Below are 17582 nucleotides of genomic sequence, written 5' to 3' on the forward strand. Positions count from 1 at the left end.
GTATAACCTACGGTTGGCAAAAAGCTGCCGTGTACAAGGGAAAAATTCTTATACCATTCTAAGGTTTAACAAGGTTTCATCATCGTCTCTCTACTATAGGCAAGTCACTCAGATTTACCATCCATATAGCAAGGCGAATAATAAGAGTAAGTCGGTATGGTGATCAATCCATCCCGCACCCAAATCATTACCTTGTATACAGTTTAGCGAATCTCGCATTCTAACACTCGGTCATCCTCACAAGCATTGCAGAATTTCTCTCGTTGACGAACCAAGTTTGGAATAAATCCATAGATTCTGCAAGCCAAACAACCATCTATCGTTCCTTCACAACTCTCAGGTTTTGCGTAACTCCTATAAGATCGTCTGTCGATAAAATCGTAACTTCTTCCAGGGTTTTTCCTTCAGCAAGAGTGTGCTTGCTTCTTGGTAGGTCCTGGGGCATGTGGGTTATGGCCCATCTCATCACTTGTAGTCCTTGAACTTATCATCGGACAACTGATCATTGTTCCAACTTCCTAGTATTCTTGAATCCATCCAATTGTACTGTCTTCCTTCCTTCTATTGGCACCAAACCAAGACGTGAGTACTCAGACTTGTCATGGGGTTGCCATTGCTCCATATTATCAACATCATACTTCCTTTATATCCAATAGTAATTCATCTCTTCATCCTCGTGGGGTATCCCACATACCGAGATAAAAACTTATACTTATGACGTCCATATTCCACTTCGTGGAACATCATTATCCATTCCAGGGTCAAGCGTCCTTACATGGGAATATTGGCCATCTCTGCATGGCACTTCTTCAACTAGGAAATGTGAAACACATCACGAACTCCTGAAAGTCCTTCGGGTGACTCCAACTTGTTGGCCACTTCTCCCATACGCTCCAAAACTCGGTACGGTCCTACAAATCTCGGGGCTAATTTTTCCTTAACTCCAATTTGTTTAACTCCTCGCAGAGGGATCACGCGAAGACATGCTCTATCTCCAATTTCATAGACTACCTCCTTGCGTTTTTAAGTCTGCATAACTCTTCTACCTGGACTGAGCTACTTTCAGTCTATCTCGAATCAACTTAACATTCTCTTCCGACTCCTTGATCACATTTGGTCCAAACAACTGACGGTCTCCAACTTCATCCCACATACTCTTGGGGTATCACACATATCGAGACAAAACTCGTATTCATTTTGTCCGAAATCCACTCAGTGGAGTATCCTTATATTTTCCAGGGGTCAACGGTTCTTACAGGGTACTACCACCCTTAAAATGCACAAATCTTCCATAGACCATATTTCTCATATCCTCAAAATGGCCAAAATTCTTCTTCATAGAGTAACAACTCATAGAACCCAAATCTTTACCAACGATGCTAACATTATTGATTCACCAATGATTACAATCTTTTGCTTTTCCATTACATGTCTCAACTCAACACCTCAATATAAAAGAAAATGTTCTCACTTCTACTACTCCATTTCTTTTGTTGCAAACTCAACTATCTAGCACAAGTTTCCTTCTCCTTGGGGCATTCTCTGGCAAAGTGCCCTGCTTCATTACAATGGAAACATATTACTTCTGGGAAGATTCGAGGTTTCCTTGTGATTATATAGCCTTCTTGGGTCCTTGGCTTCCTTTTTGGGCAATTGTTGTGGTAGTGCCCTGACTCCTTGCACCTGTAACAGGTGATATGACTCAGGTCCTTCCTGGAATCCAATCGGTTTCTCTTCCTGGACTTTTCCATTCCAATCAGGGCTTCTATTTCCTGTGGGTCATACTCTATTTCCTCCGTCGGGAATTCTACTAGATCCCCATTCATACAATTCTGGGAGATGTGTCCTTCTTCTCCACATGAATAGCAAGACTTGGTGCAGGGTTTAATTGGTTCTTATTTGGGTGTGTCCTCCACCTCTTCCTTCATCACAGGTTCTTCTAAACTTTCCATAAGGGCTCCTTTCATTGCTTCTTTCTTCTGCTGGATGGTTCGTTGTACCATGGGGTAAATGTGACACTGAGCAGGATAGTGGGTAGTATCTTCACACAAGAAACAAGTAATCTGCCTAGTTGGGCATTCTTCAACTGGGTGACTTTCTTCACAATTCGGGCATTCATCCTTGTGTTCTTTATGGGTGTGTCCTATTTCTCCACAAATCTTGCATGCACAAGGTTTCTTATTATCCTTTCCATAAGGCTTCAACTTCTGGGACACAAACTGAGACTTTAGCAAAGTCAACTTAAATTCTTTCCAAGTGGTTACTCCTTGCCATCCATTGATGGTTTGGTACATCCTCCACCAAGTAGCAGCACCTCTTTCAAAGCATTGAAGAGCATGCTGGGCCATATCCTTTTCGACTATAGGGTTGTTCTCCATAAGATCCTCCATGTTCTGAATCCATCGGTCTGTCTCCAATTGACTCATCGGTCCCGAAAATACAAGCTCATCTCCATTCATCCTCTATTAGGTCCATGGGTTTTGGGGTGAGATAAGAGAGATAGAGAGGGATACACACAATACAAACAATGGTTTTTAAAAGATAGATTTTATTGTGGCTGTCGGGAAAACATCAAACAAATGACAGCTCACAATCGTCGCATCTAACGTAGGTATAAAACAGGGGTTTGGTCTGCTAAGGTCATCGTCGCCAAACTCTTCAAGTCTTGTTCATGCCTCCAATGGCTTCTTCTGATCATGCTTATCTATTCCGGAGTTGCGTTCCAAACTTCTGGTTTCAACATCCTTCACATGAACCATGGTCATACTGTCCTTCAGTTCCTGACAATTCTCCGGTATCTCGAGGTTGTAGCTCCTCCAGCTTGGCTACTTTCAACTTTTGGGTCCTGAGTTCTTCACGAAATGTTTCCTTTCAAATAGGGCTTCTTGTGGCTCCATCTTAACTTCTTGATGTACTACTCTAGATACTGGTGATACACCGGCTAAGGTTAAAACTTCATCTTACTAATAGGTGCTCCATCAGCCTTCTTCCATCAAATCCATTCTAATGACATGCATCCTTAACTCAGCATGGTGACAATAGCATCAGCGGGAGATAACTTCTTGGATAGCTGTGTTTCTACTCTTGTCATTTCCATGAGCTATCATTCCATAGTTGATATCTCCTGCCTTAGGGTTTTCTTGACAAAACTTTGAGTTCTCATGCTCCTTGTTTCAGTCTTTCTCCGATACACCTTGATCTCGGGTATTGACAACTTCCATAGTCTGCCAAGTTCCAAAAGGGTAGCCATTCCTAGGTCATACAAATCTGGGGATTCTTCAGAGCCTCCAATTCTCCTAGTCTTCAGAGTCTTCAACGGTTGTAGTTTCCATTATCATAATGTATGGAAAAATCTTCTTCATTCTGAATGGTCTTACTGGTCTGATATCCTGTACTTCTTGGAGTGGCCTCATCAGTCGAATCCTCGTGTGGTCAAAAGGGGAAAGGGGTATAGTCTCACTAAAAGGAAATTTTTGAATAAGCTCGGAAGAGAAGAGAGGTAAAAGATCTTTTTGAAAGGGGAAAGTTGTAGAGAAATTTTTTTGCTATGGGCTTGCCAGTTTCTAGGGTCACGTCCTACAGTCAACATGTGCTCTGATACCATCTTGTAGCGACCTGACCCGAATGGATCAAGTCTCTGTGCTTAAGTGTCATCCCTGGATCGGTATGCTGACACACACAGTACTCGAAGGATTTATAACAGAGGTAAATCACATGTAAAAAGTAACGTAAATACTATTACCTCAATCCATATAGCGGAAGCAACAAGGTTGTGGATTCCCATCAACACCAACAGCAAAGTTGAGTGTAGAAATCGTAACCCTAACGTATCACTTACTCGTCGTAAGATAATCCTGCAACATGAGACGTTGCAGCCCGAAACGGGTCAGTACATTGAATGTACTGGCAAATTCACACCATAGAGAATGATGAACAATGGCTATAACTACATGCATATAGGGCTGGTGGAAAAGCTCTATGGTTATAAGGTTTTTGCGTAAAGCCAATTTTTCCCTACTTCAAAGGAATAAATTTAATTACTATCATGGTGGTTGTGAAACATTGAGAATGGTTGACAGCATTCTCAATCCCAATCAAGTAACATCATTAAAACCCATCAAAATTAACTTAGGGTAACATGTTGAGATTCACATGATAATCCAGGTACTAGATACTCAAGATTGTTCATAACCGGGGACACGGCTAATCATGATTAGTTTATACACTCTGCAGAGGTTTGCGCACTTTTCCCCACAAGACTCGATCGCCTCCGTTTGGTTTCTCGCACTGCAGGGTGTTTGAGAAGACGGATGACCGAGACATAGTCTTTCAGAAGCGCCAGCACCTTACATGTGGGTAGACCGGTACACCTACTTTCCCCTACATCTGCTAGTCTACCCGTAAGAGTTCGCACGACTTAATCAACTATGCCAGAGCCCATAATGGCTTGTGGCTGCACACGGAAGTTTCTAGTATGAATAATCTCATGATCCCTTTGAGCCTGGGTGGCGGTCCAAAGAAAACAGGCAAGTCCTGGTAACCCTAGGTGCCTCAATCCACCCAGATGTGTGTTAGGTTGCCACCTTAGATAAACCATTAATTAACAATCACACATCTGTCATGAATTTCACTCACCCAATCCACGTCTACTAGCATAGCATGGCATAAATAAGCAAACGTAGAAGTAACTCCCAAAGGTTTTGATAATAAATAGGTAATAGGCACTACCTCATCTACTTCCCAATCCCACAGTTTAATTAGATCCTAATCATGCAATGTGTGAGGATTGATCTAATGTAATAAAACTGGGTTGTAGAAAAGGTATGATCAAAGTGTGAACTTGCCTGCAATGTTGATGAAGATGATTCGCGCTCAAAACTCTTGATAGTTCTACTCATCACACTCCGGTCAATCTATCGTAAGCAAACAATAGTAACCACACATAAGCAATCACTCAAAAGATCAGAAAGATCGAAGAAGACGATTCGGAAACATCAAAACCAAGCAAATAACTCTTGCGACATAAAACAATTTCTAACAGTACCAAAATTATGTGAATTTGGCCTTATTAGAATGTTTAGGTCAAGAGCTTCGATTTGCAAAAAGAATCAACTCAAACGGAGTTACGGATAAAAAGATATGATCAAAAGAAGTTTGAATTCAAATCTGATCTAATTCAAATTTTAAAATTTTCAAAAACATGTTTAAGTTGTTTATCCGGATAGAGGAGATCATAATGAAGACGTGAGCATTGGTTTCGTTGGATTTGGACAAACTGGTAAGAAGTTGTGCTTGTTTGAAGAACAGGGACTAAACTGTAAACAAAATCCTCACATATAGGTCCCTGGCCGAAATAAATAAGAAAAAGGAAAAATACTAAATTGCGAACGTTCGCTACAGAAGTTTATATGACGAAAAACGTTCACTGCGAAGACTAAAACAATGAACGTTCACTACTTAACTAGGTTATTAAGAAAAACCGGTTTTAATCAAAAGAACCGAATCGAACCGGGCAACGGTTTTACCGGTCGGGCGGTTTTTCTTAGAAAACCGGCGGCGGCGGTGTTCTCCGGCGAGCGAGGCGAGGCGGCTCCGGCGAGCGTGGCAGGGCAGGGTGGCGCGGGGCGGCGACGGCGAGCAGCAGAGGCGGGGCGGCGCGCGGCGAGGCAGCAGAGGGGCGCGGCGCGGGCGGCTCCGGCATCCGGCGATGGCGGCGGTTGTGGCGGCGAGAGGCGGGGCGGAGAGAGAGGCGGGGTCCGGGGCTCCGGTATTTAAGGGCGGAGGGGAGGCGCGGCACTGACTTGGGGAAGGGGCAGGAGGAGGAGTCCTCCTCGGCCACGACGGTGACGGCGGCGTACGACGGCCGGTCTCCTGCTCGGGGAGAGAGACGGCGCGCTGGGCCGCTGCTGGGCTGGGCTGGCTGGCGCGGGGAGAGAGAGAGAGCAGTGCTGGGCTTCGGCCTGGCACTGTTCGAAGAGAGTTTTTTTTTTAACATTTTTCACACACAACAAAAATAACAAAAACAAAAAGGAATCAAAATATTATATAGGCATATAATATATCAAAAAATTTAGAAAAAAGATTTCCAACAACATGAACATTTTTCTAGCATTAAATAAAATTCACACAAATTCTAATAAATCAAAGAATGCTATTGGTCTAATAAAAACTCAATAAAATCATTTTTAAAAATACCAAAATGATTTCAAATTAATTTTTCTCCAATTTTCTACTCTAGGGAATCCTGTTACCCTAATTTCCATATATTTTATTTTTGGAGAAAAATAATTTGAATAAAACTCAAATAAATCCAAATTGAAAATTAATTCCAAAAGAACTTTGAATTTAATTCTTTGAAACTCCCAACTCATATTTCATATAATTTGAAGAAGTCATTTTATCTTCTCTCATGAAAGTCATTGAGTTGCATAAAGTTTCAGAATTGGAAATATTTTCAAATGAAATTCAAATATTTTCAAACACCCTTTCATTTAATTAAATGGAAGAAGTCATGTCATCTTCTCTCGAGGGTTTTGTGATTGAAAAGGATTTGAATTCACGGAGATCAGAAATGCAAAATGAATGTTTGGGAAAGTCCTTTTATTCCCTCTCATTTAACTTTCAAAAGTTTCGAATTCACTCACTTTCAGTCAATCAATCAAACAATCAATCAAATCTATCCATTTATTATAACATTCCAAAATTTAGAATTTTGGGATGTTACAGGGACACTCTCGACTATAGTGACCCGGCTCTCCACACTTGAAACATGTCACAACATTGGGGCGTGGAGCAGCATTAGCAGCGGGGCCACCATAGGGCATGGGCGGTGCAAACTGCTGGTTGGGACGAGGAGCCTCAAAGGATGGCCTCAGAATGAACATGGGTGGTTGTGTCGTGCTTGGAATCCACACCCGGCGCTTCTAAGACCCAGAGCCGGATGAAGAGCCAAAATCACGAGAGTGCTTGCGTGAAGCGTCATAATCAGACTGGCCTGTCTCAGCACTGATGGCTTTATTGACCAACTTCTGAAAGGAGGTGCACTCGTGCAGACAAAGATCACGGTGAAGCTCAGGGCTAAGGCCCTTGTGGAACCTTGCCTGCTTCTTAGCATCGGTGGATACCTCTTCAGGAGCATATCGTGCCAAATTCCCAAATTCACGGCTATATGCATCCACAGTCAGTCTTCCTTGGGTGAAATTGCAGAACTCTTCCCTCTTGCGATCCATGAGACCTTCCGGAATGTGATGCGGACGGAAAGCCTCACTGAATTCAGCCCAAGTAGTGATTTGGTCGACCGGGCACATAGCTTCAAAAATTTCCCACCAAAGGCTAGCAGGGCCTTCGAGGTGATAGGCAGCATAAGTAACCTTATCAGATTCGGCTACGTTGGCAGAACGTAGCTTGTGGGTGATGCTGCGAAGCCAGTCATCCGCGTCGAGGGGCTCGACGGAATGGTTAAACTTTGGTGGGTACAGCTTGATAAAGTCATTGATTGACACCAAGTCATTTCGCTGATGGCGTGCAGTGTTCTGCTCAATCCGCTCTAGCAAGCAGTTAGTCTCACGCTTGTTTCTTTCCGCCTCCAGCATCACTTCGGCCAGAGAAGGCGGGTGAGGCAGATTTTCACCCCTAGCTGCACTGGCTTCCCCCTGCTCCGGGGCAGCAGGGTTGCTGCGGGTGTTGACCATCCTAGGAGAAAACAAGTCAACGGTTTAGATAAGGATGGCACAAACTTAGCAAGGAAGTGCAGAATGTAATGGATAACATGGAATGCTAAGATGTTCATTGCACGACATGGTAATATAGAAACTGCCATATATATACCATTGGTCATACACACCGTACATAGTTTAGTACAAGCCCAGGCTAGAGTACAACTACGGTGAAAGACATTATATCTCATCGAAGGCATTCCAAGCTCTTATACATTATTTTCCTACACCTTCGGAGCGTGATACACACCAAGTCGTATCCGACGGTCACGCAGGACTGTGGAGAATACAACTACTACAATACTAGTGAAACTACTACTATCTCAGACGGCTCCGTAGTAATCCTCATAGAAGTCACCACCAAAACCTGGTAGTGGAACATGATCATCTGGGAACAGACGGTCCTGCGGAGCCTGCGGACCAAAGGGACTCGGATGTGGCCTTGGTCCCATAGGTGGTGGCAGACGGGGACCACGAGGAGGGGTGATGCCTCCCACATCGCGCCACTCCATACAATCTGGCAATCCAGACCGTACAGGGTACAAATCCCTCAGATCCATGTATCCTGCCTGTACCGCCGGTGCAAACCGAGTCAAAGTGGCCCAGTGATCAGCACGAGAGTTAAAAAGCTCCATACGCAAGGCCCGATTTTCGCGGCCCTTATCCTCGAGCATCTCGGCAGTGGTGCGGAGTAGTGACTCCTCATGTGTGGGGTCAGCATAGATAGCCTGGAGATACCCTTGCGCTCTCGGAAGTGAAGCTGGCATATAACGGAAGTCGGTGTTCCGAAGCAGGCCAGTCCGGACTCGCATGATGGTCATCATGGAATAGGCAGCATCCTGCATAGCCATCTCAACAGTAACCCCGAGTCCATAGGAACAGTGAAGGGGCTCAGTGGCTCCAGGATAAGAGGGATATATCCTGACGGTACAGAGGTACTAGCTCTGGTTGAAGTCTCTGAACTGCTCTTCGACAGTGTATTCGGGATACCAACGGTAACCCGTCTCGATCATTACCCGGACTAACATAGTAGTATGACCGGGCACATCGAGGCACCGGGTCAGGCGAACCACTTGGTTTTGAGCACAAGTGGCCATCTGAAAGCACAACCACAATGCAAAGACATTAGAATTTCTAGGGAAAATTGGACAGCATAACAGTTGTAAATGCTTAGAAAAAGATTTGAGACATCCACAAGAGTTTGCAATACCACTCAACAACATCATATCAAGGTTCTGATTCAACTGGCAACATACTAAAAGTAGTAGAAACTGTACTGAGGCTTGTAACAACAATCCTATAAGCTACTACGGATTAGTAACACGTGAACCTGATAGAAGAAGAGAGCCTAGTCCTTAACCCACATTGAATGAGAAGAGAATGACTCAGATCAGATGGCATAAGGTAAAGGAGGGCTTTATTGACCAACTTCTGAAAGGAGGTGCACTCGTGCAGACAAAGATCATGGTGAAGCTCAGGGCTAAGGCCCTTGCGGAACCTTGCCTGCTTCTTAGCATCGGTGGATACCTCTTCAGGAGCATATCGTGCCAAACTCCCAAATTCACGGCTATATGCATCCACAGTCAGTCTTCCTTGGGTGAAATTGCAGAACTCTTCCCTCTTGCGATCCATGAGACCTTCCGGAATGTGATGCACACGGAAAGCCTCACTGAATTCAGCCCAAGTAGTGATTTGGCCGACCGGGCGCATAGCTTCAAAAATTTCCCACCAAAGGCTAGCAGGCCCTTCGAGGTGATAGGCAGCATAAGTAACCTTATCAGCTTCGGCTACGTTGGCAGAACGTAGCTTGTGGGTGATGCTGCGAAGCCAGTCATCCGCGTCGAGGGGCTCGACGGAATGGTTAAACTTTGGTGGGTATAGCTTGATAAAGTCATTGATTGACACCAAGTCATTTCGCTGATGGCGTGCAGTGTTCTGCTCAATCCGCTCTAGCAAGCGGTTAGTCTCACGCTTGTTTCTTTCCGCCTCCAGCATCACTTCGGCCAGAGAAGGCGGGTGAGGCAGATTTTCACCCCTAGCTGCACTGGCTTCCCCCTGCTCCGGGGCAGCAGGGTTGCTGCGGGTGTTGACCATCCTAGGAGAAAACAAGTCAATGGTTTAGATAAGGATGGCACAAACTTAGCAAGGAAGTGCAGAATGTAATGGATAACATGGAATGCTAAGATGTTCATTGCACGACATGGTAATATAGAAACTGCCATATATATACCATTGGTCATACACACCGTACATAGTTTAGTACAAGCCCAGGCTAGAGTACAACTACGGTGAAAGACATTATATCTCATCGAAGGCATTCCAAGCTCTTATACATTATTTTCCTACACCTTCGGAGCGTGATACACACCAAGTCGTATCCCACGGTCACGCAGGACTGTGGAGAATACAACTACTACAATACTAGTGAAACTACTACTATCTCAGACGGCTCCGTAGTAATCCTCATAGAAGTCACCACCAAAACCTAGTAGTGGAACATGATCATCTGGGAACAGACGGTCCTGCGGAGCCTGCGGACCAAAGGGACTCGGATGTGGCCTTGGTCCCATAGGTGGTGGCAGACGGGGACCACGAGGAGGGGTGATGCCTCCCACATCGTGCCACTCCATAGAATCTGGCAATCCAGACCGTACAGGGTACAAATCCCTCACATCCATGTATCCTGCCTGTACCGCCGGTGCAAACCGAGTCAAAGTGGCCCAGTGATCAGCACGAGAGTTAAAAAGCTCCATACGCAAGGCCCGATTTTCGCGGCCCTTATCCTCGAGCATCTCGGCAATGGTGCGGAGTAGTGACTCCTCATGTGTGGGGTCAGCATAGATAGCCTGGAGATACCCTTGCGCTCTCGGAAGTGAAGCTGGCATATAACGAAAGTCGGTGTTCCGAAGCAGGCCAGTCCGGACTCGCATGATGGTCATCATGGAATAGGCAGCATCCTGCATAGCCATCTCAACAGTAACCCCGAGTCCATAGGAACAGTGAAGGGGCTCAGTGGCTCCAGGATAAGAGGGATATATCCTGATGGTACAGAGGTACTAGCTCTGGTTGAAGTCTCTGAACTGCTCTTCGACAGTGTATTCGGGATACCAACGGTAACCCGTCTCGATCATTACCCGGACTAACATAGCAGTATGACCGGGCACATCGAGGCACCGGGTCAGGCGAACCACTTGGTTTTGAGCACGAGTGGCCATCTGAAAGCACAACCACGATGCAAAGACATTAGAATTTCTAGGGAAAATTGGACAACATAACAGCTGTAAATGCTTAGAAAAAGATTTGAGACATCCACAACAGTTTGCAATACCACTCAACAACATCATATCAAGGTTCTGATTCAACTGGCAACATACTAAAAGTAGTAGAAACTGTACTGAGGCTTGTAACAACAATCCTATAAGCTACTACGGATTAGTAACACGTGAACCTGATAGAAGAAGAGAGCCTAGTCCTTAACCCACATTGAATGAGAAGAGAATGACTCAGATCAGAGGGCCGGGCTGTAGCAGGCTAGACAGGACTCCGGAAGTCACCGCGTGACATTTCCCCGAAGGGATAGACATAGGAACAAAGTGAAACACATGTCGACCAGTCAAGTGTCCTGAGCAGTAGTGCTGGGCTAGCAGGACTCCGGTGAACCGGGCTGTAGCGGACTACTATAGCTTGAGGAGCACTAGACTACATTTCCCCATAAGAAAGGCTGCCAAGGATAAACAACTAGATTTTCAGATCCCACACATACCAAGCATTTCAATCATACACACAATATGCTCGATATGTGCAAATACAACATGGCATCACAACAAAACTCTACAACTCAAGTACTTGATTTAAAGGCTCCAGAGAGCCATACATAACATGTTCATACAGATAGGGGTCACATGACCCGACAGTCAAGTCATACAAGCATACAAGCACATGCGGAAGAAAATAGTCTGAGTACAGACACTAGAAAGAAAGAAGGCTTCTCGAAGCCTGTCTATCTACATAGGGCCCTCCATGGCCAGGATCACCACCTGGGTGGCTAGTCACTCGTCGACATCAAGGTCTACATAAAACCCATCGGATGGGGCGGTGTTGTCGCCTGGAAATAGTAATTAAGCAAACATGAGTACAAAGGTACTCAGCAAGTCTTACATCAGGACCTACTATACATGCTCGTTCTCAAGAAGGTGGTGGAGTTATTGCAGCAAGCCAGCTTTGACTCTTGGCTAAGCTATCCTACGAGACTCCACTAGTAAAATAGTTTTCGCACACGACTCCACTACTCACCAACACAATACTCCCCCGGGGATCCTCCCTCGTCATCCTACGAGAGGGCCATCCTCGGTACTCACACTTATATTGATCTTTTAGTAGTATCCATTAACTTGTCTATGAACTGTATAGGCAACCAAGTAGTCCTTTACCGCGGACGCGGCTATTCGAATAGTTTTATACCCTGCAGGGGTGTACTTCTTCATACACGCTTTCACCACTTTCCGTCATTTACTTGACATGTACTCGGCAACCTTCAAGCGGAAGCCCAACGAGGGTGTCGGCCACGGCCTACCTAAACACTCAAGCCTCTAGTCCAGGTTTATCGCCTATCCAGGTTCCATCCGCAGGGAGTTCGGCCGAGGTTTCCACATACGGCCCCGAACGATGTGGACAGGGTTCCCGAGACACCAAACAGGTGACTCGGTACACCGTGCCATGGTGTATATACTGCAACATAGCCCACCCCTAGGGTCAGGGCTACGCACGACCGTGTAACACCCCGGATGTAACTTTCCCAATTTGTACTCCAACTCTTGCCGTTTCGGCGTTAAGTTAATTTATTTTCTCGGGTTCGGGTTTTTGTCTCCCTGTGTTGTTTTCGTTGTCATGCATCTCATATCATGTCATCATGTGCATTGCATTTGCATACGTGTTCGTGTCATGCATTCGAGCTTTTTCCCCGTTGACCGTTTTGCATTCCGGCACTTCGTTCTCCTCCGGTGGTCATTTCTAGCTTTCTTTCGTGTGTGGGGATTAAAAATTTCTGGATTGGACCGAGACTTGCCAAGCGGCCTTGGTTTACTACTGGTAGACCGCCTGTCAAGTTTCGTACCATTTGGACTTCGTTTAATACTCCAACGGTTAACCGAGGGACCAAAAAGGCCTCGTGTGTGTTGCAGCCCAACACCCTTTGATTTTGGCCCAAAACCCACCTAAGCCTTCTCCATCATCTACATCGTTCGATCACGATCGCGTGGCCGAAAACCGCACCTCATTTGGACTCTCCTAGCTCCCTCCACCTCTATTTAAAGACCACTCCCCGAAATTTTCGGGCAAACCCTAGATCTCTCCCTCACCTCGCGCGCCACACAAAAACTGCTGGGCCGGACGTGTCCGACCCGAGCGCCGCCGCCACGTGTCGCTCCTCCATTGGCTGCCGCCCTCGCGCCCACATCACCGCGCCGCCACCCACGGAGGCCCGCGAGGCCCAAGGCCGGCCCCCGCGGCCCGCGGCCGCCCGCCGCCGCCTACCGCTCCTCCTCGCGCCGCGCTCCGCCACTCCGGCCGCCGGCACCACCGCTCCGGCCGTGCCGCCCCAAGGCCGGCTCCGGACACCCCGCTCCTCCTCGGTCGCCCCGGTCTTCTTCCTCTCCTGCGACGCTCCGTGAAGCTCCGGCCGTCTACAGTAAATCCGGCCATCCTCGTAATCTGTGCCAGATCCAGATCTGAGATTCGGGTTGACTTTTGCCCGAAACCCCAATCCATGTGCCCTTCTTCATCATGCTATAACTTTGCATCCGTAACTCCGTTTTTGACATATAGCATATCAAAATGTTCATCTCAGAGAGTACATCATTTCATTCCATTGCATCATTTTCATTTGAGTTCATCTTTATGCCCGAAATACTGTTAGAAGAGGGCTACTTGAGATAATTGTCAGATCTGCTGCTCCATTTAGTTTTTTGTCATTTTTGCCATGATTAATGTGTGCATGATATGCCCTGTTGCTCTACATATGTTTTGTTAAGGGTTTTGTCATCTCTCCATAGGTGCAACCCATGTATTTTTGTGAGGTGTGTGGTGACTAGCACGAGCTTGCAAAGTGGTGCACTTGTTAATTCTGATTTCAGGGACTTAGCAATTCCACTAAGTCCTTGATCTGTTTATCTCATGTTGCCATATGTTCATGTTGTTTCCTAGTGATCCGTGCCTCTTTTGAGGATGATCAGTAAGGATGATTTGTTAATATTGTAGTGCTCTATCCATCCATGTCTTTGTTTGCAATTATGGAGCACCCTATCTTGAGTCAATCAAGCTCTACTTTTGCTACTTTGTGAATCTGGGCAGATTGTCAACTTGTTTGCAATTTTGCCGATGATGTTGTAGTTGATCCGTGCATGCTATGTTATTGTTCTTGCCATGTCTAGCTTGCATTTTGTGCCTTCTTGATGGATGTATGCCTAGCTTGCCATGAATTGCACCGTAGTGAGTGCATCGAGCTCGTAAACATGCCTACTTGATATATATTTCAGCATGCTCCAGTTTTCACTAAGTCTGAAAACTGATTATGTTTTTGCTATGTTCGCATGCTTGCAATTGTAGTTTCTGGTCCTTTTTGGCTCAAGGTCACTACGGGACTTTTGTTAAGCTCTTTGAGTAGCTCCATGCCATGTTTTACTTTGCCATGTTCAGGTCCTGTAGCATGTAGTTTTGTTGCTCCGAAGAGGGCTACCTGATCTGAAATTCCAGACAAGTGTTAATTTCACTAAGTCTGAGATCTGTTTGCCATATGCATTTTTTCCATGCTTGTTTGAACCTGTTAATGGATGAATTGGCCGTAGCTCAGTGCTAGACTTTTGTTAAGCATCTTGTATGCATCCCTGCCATGTATTTTGTTGTCATGTTTGGGTGCTGTAGCATGTTCATTTCGTTGCATTTAGATGGCTACTTGCTGTAAATCGCAGACCGGTGCCATATTTTGAATCGCTTGCCATTTCCAAACCGTAACTCCGATTCCGGCGTTCTTTATATCGTTTTCAAGCGATTTCATCTCATCTTTCCAGTGGCACACTTGGATTACCAAGTTGAGGCCAGGTTCTAGAATTTCCTGTCATATCTTGCATATGCATCCCGCATCGCATCCCGCATAGCATATCATCTTTGCATCATCTTGTTTGGTCCTTGCACGTGGTTGATTGTGTCCTTGTTGCTTGTTTGTCTTATTTGGTAGAGCCGGGATATGAGTTCACTAACGAGGATCCCGTTGAGTTTGCTTTCGAGGATCCAGTCAACTCTGACAACTATGCAGGCAAGATGATCATACCCTGGAAATCACTACTATCTTTGCTATGCTAGTTTGCTCGCTCTTTTGCTATGCCAATGCTACGACGCCTACCACTTGCTTTCAAGCCTACCAAATTGCCATGTCAAACCTCTAACCCACCATGTCCTAGCAAACCGTTGATTGGCTATGTTACCGCTTTGCTCAGCCCCTCTTATAGCGTTGCTAGTTGCAGGTGAAGATTGGAGGCCGTTCCTTGTTGGAACATTTATTTACTTGTTGGGATATCATTTTATTGCCATGTTATCTTAATGCATCTATATACTTGGTAAAGGGTGGAAGGCTCGGCCTCTCGCCTAGTGTTTTGTTCCACTCTTGCCGCCCTAGTTTCCGTCATATCGGTGTTATGTTCCCGGATTTTGCGTTCCTTACGCGGTTGGGTTATAATGGGAACCCCTTGATAGTTCGCCTTGATTAAAGCTTTTCCAGCAATGCCCAACCTTGGTTTTACCATTTGCCACCTGCCCTTTTCTTTCCCTTGGGTTCTGCAGACTCAAGGGTCATCATTATTTTAACCCCCCCGGGCCAGTGCTCCTCTGAGTGTTGGTCCAAACTGTCAGCCGCCGGTGGCTACCAGGGGCAACTCTGGGCTGGCCTACCGGAAGTTTAGACAATCTGAGTGTGCCCTGAGAAAGAGATATGTGCACCTCCTATCGGGATTTGTCAGCACATTCGGGCAGTGTTGCTGGTCTTGTTTTAACCTGTCGAAGTGTCTTGAAGAACCGAGATACCGAGTCTGATCGGAACATCTTGGGAGAAGGTCTATTCCTTCGTTGACCGTGAGAGCTTGTCATGGGCTAAATTGGGAATCCCCTGCAGGGATTTGAACTTTTGAAAGCCGTGCCCGCGGTTATGGGCAGATGGGAATTTGTTAATGTCCGGTTGTAGATAACTTGAACCTTAACTTAATTAAAATGAATCAACCGAGTGTGTTACCATGATGGCCTCTTCTCGGCGGAGTCCGGGAAGTGGACACGGTGTTGGAGTAATGTTTGTGCAGGTTGCTCTCTAGTTTCTCGCTCGCGCCTTGCCTCCTCTTCTCACTCTCTTTTGCGAATAAGTTAGCCACCATATTTGCTAGTCGCTTGCTGCAGCTCCACATATTTACCTTGCCTTCCCTATAAGCTTAAATAGTCTTGATTGCGAGGGTGCGAGATTGCTGAGTCCCTGTGGCTCACAGATTACTATTACACCAGATGCAGGGCCTGATGATTCCGCTCCAGGTGACGCGTTTGAGCTCAAGTGGGAGTTCGACGAGGACTCTCAATGTTACTATGTTTCCTTTCCCGATGATTAGTAGTGGTGCCCAGTTGGGGGTGATTGGGACCGTGTCGCATGTTGGGTTCTCTTTTATTTTGGCGCTGTAGTCGGGCCATGAGTGTTTGGATGATGTAATGTTAATTATGTACTTGATTGACGTGGCGAGTGTAAGCCAACTATGTTATCTCCCCTTTATTATTTATATTACATGGGATGTTGTAAAGATTGCCTAACTTGCGACATATGCCTTCAATGCGATTATGTCTCTAAGTCGTGCCTCGACACGTGGGAGCTATAGTCGCATCGAGGGTGTTGCAAGTTGGTAATCAGAGCCTTCCCCGACCTTAGGAGCCCCATTGCTTGATCGTTTTTAGCGGCCGAGTTGTGTCTAGAAAAATGTTTTGAGTCATTTAGGAATTATATATCGGAGAGTTTAGGAATTCTTTTTACTTCCCAGTCTCCTCATCGCTCTGGTAAGGCATCCTGACGTAGAGTTTTGACTCTTCTCTTCTCAAATTTCACTAAAAAAATTTAGGATCACGCGGGTATCTTGGAATCGTTCCGATGGTTTTATGATGAGAACATTGTCTTGGTGCCTCCTGTCAGGGGTTTAGTGGAAGTGTCCCGGGGAGTTGAGCTCTGAGGTGTTGTCATCATAATTTTATCGTTGCAGTTCTGGAATACCTGAGTTTAGTACGCCGACATCGAAAATCTCTTTTATGCAGTTCGTTGGTGAGATAACCTCGACGCCACCCAGTACTGGGGCGGGAGTTCGGGAGTATCGCCATAACTTGTATAACGGATGCTTTTCGAAGGTTGAGGTAGATGGTTTCCGAAGGTTTCTTGGTTATGTGTTGAAGGATGGATACAGCTGGATGTAGGATTTGCTAGATTTGGGTGAGATATTATGCTTCCCCTGTATCCCCAACACCTGATTGCATAACCGGAAAGGTTCGGGAGTTTCATAGGTGGGAATTCTAGTAGCTCTAGTTCTTCTTCCACGGATATTGGTTTGAGATTGGGATTTCTTACCGATTATTCGTTCTTGATCCGTACCTTGTTGATTTATTTCTCTACCTTAATTCTACGTGGCTTCTCAATTTATGGATATGTGACCATTTCAAGAGGAATGCATTCGTTCATTTTGTTCGGATGTGAAGACTATATGTTGCAATTTTCATTCCGTTGGATTCAGCTTCAATATTTGTCTATCAATGTGCTAATGGTGGTCAACCTCTTCAGGATGGCTCCTCCAACGCGCACGA

This window comes from Triticum aestivum, chromosome 6A, assembly GCF_018294505.1.
Source record: "Triticum aestivum cultivar Chinese Spring chromosome 6A, IWGSC CS RefSeq v2.1, whole genome shotgun sequence".
Taxonomy (NCBI): Eukaryota; Viridiplantae; Streptophyta; class Magnoliopsida; order Poales; family Poaceae; genus Triticum; species Triticum aestivum.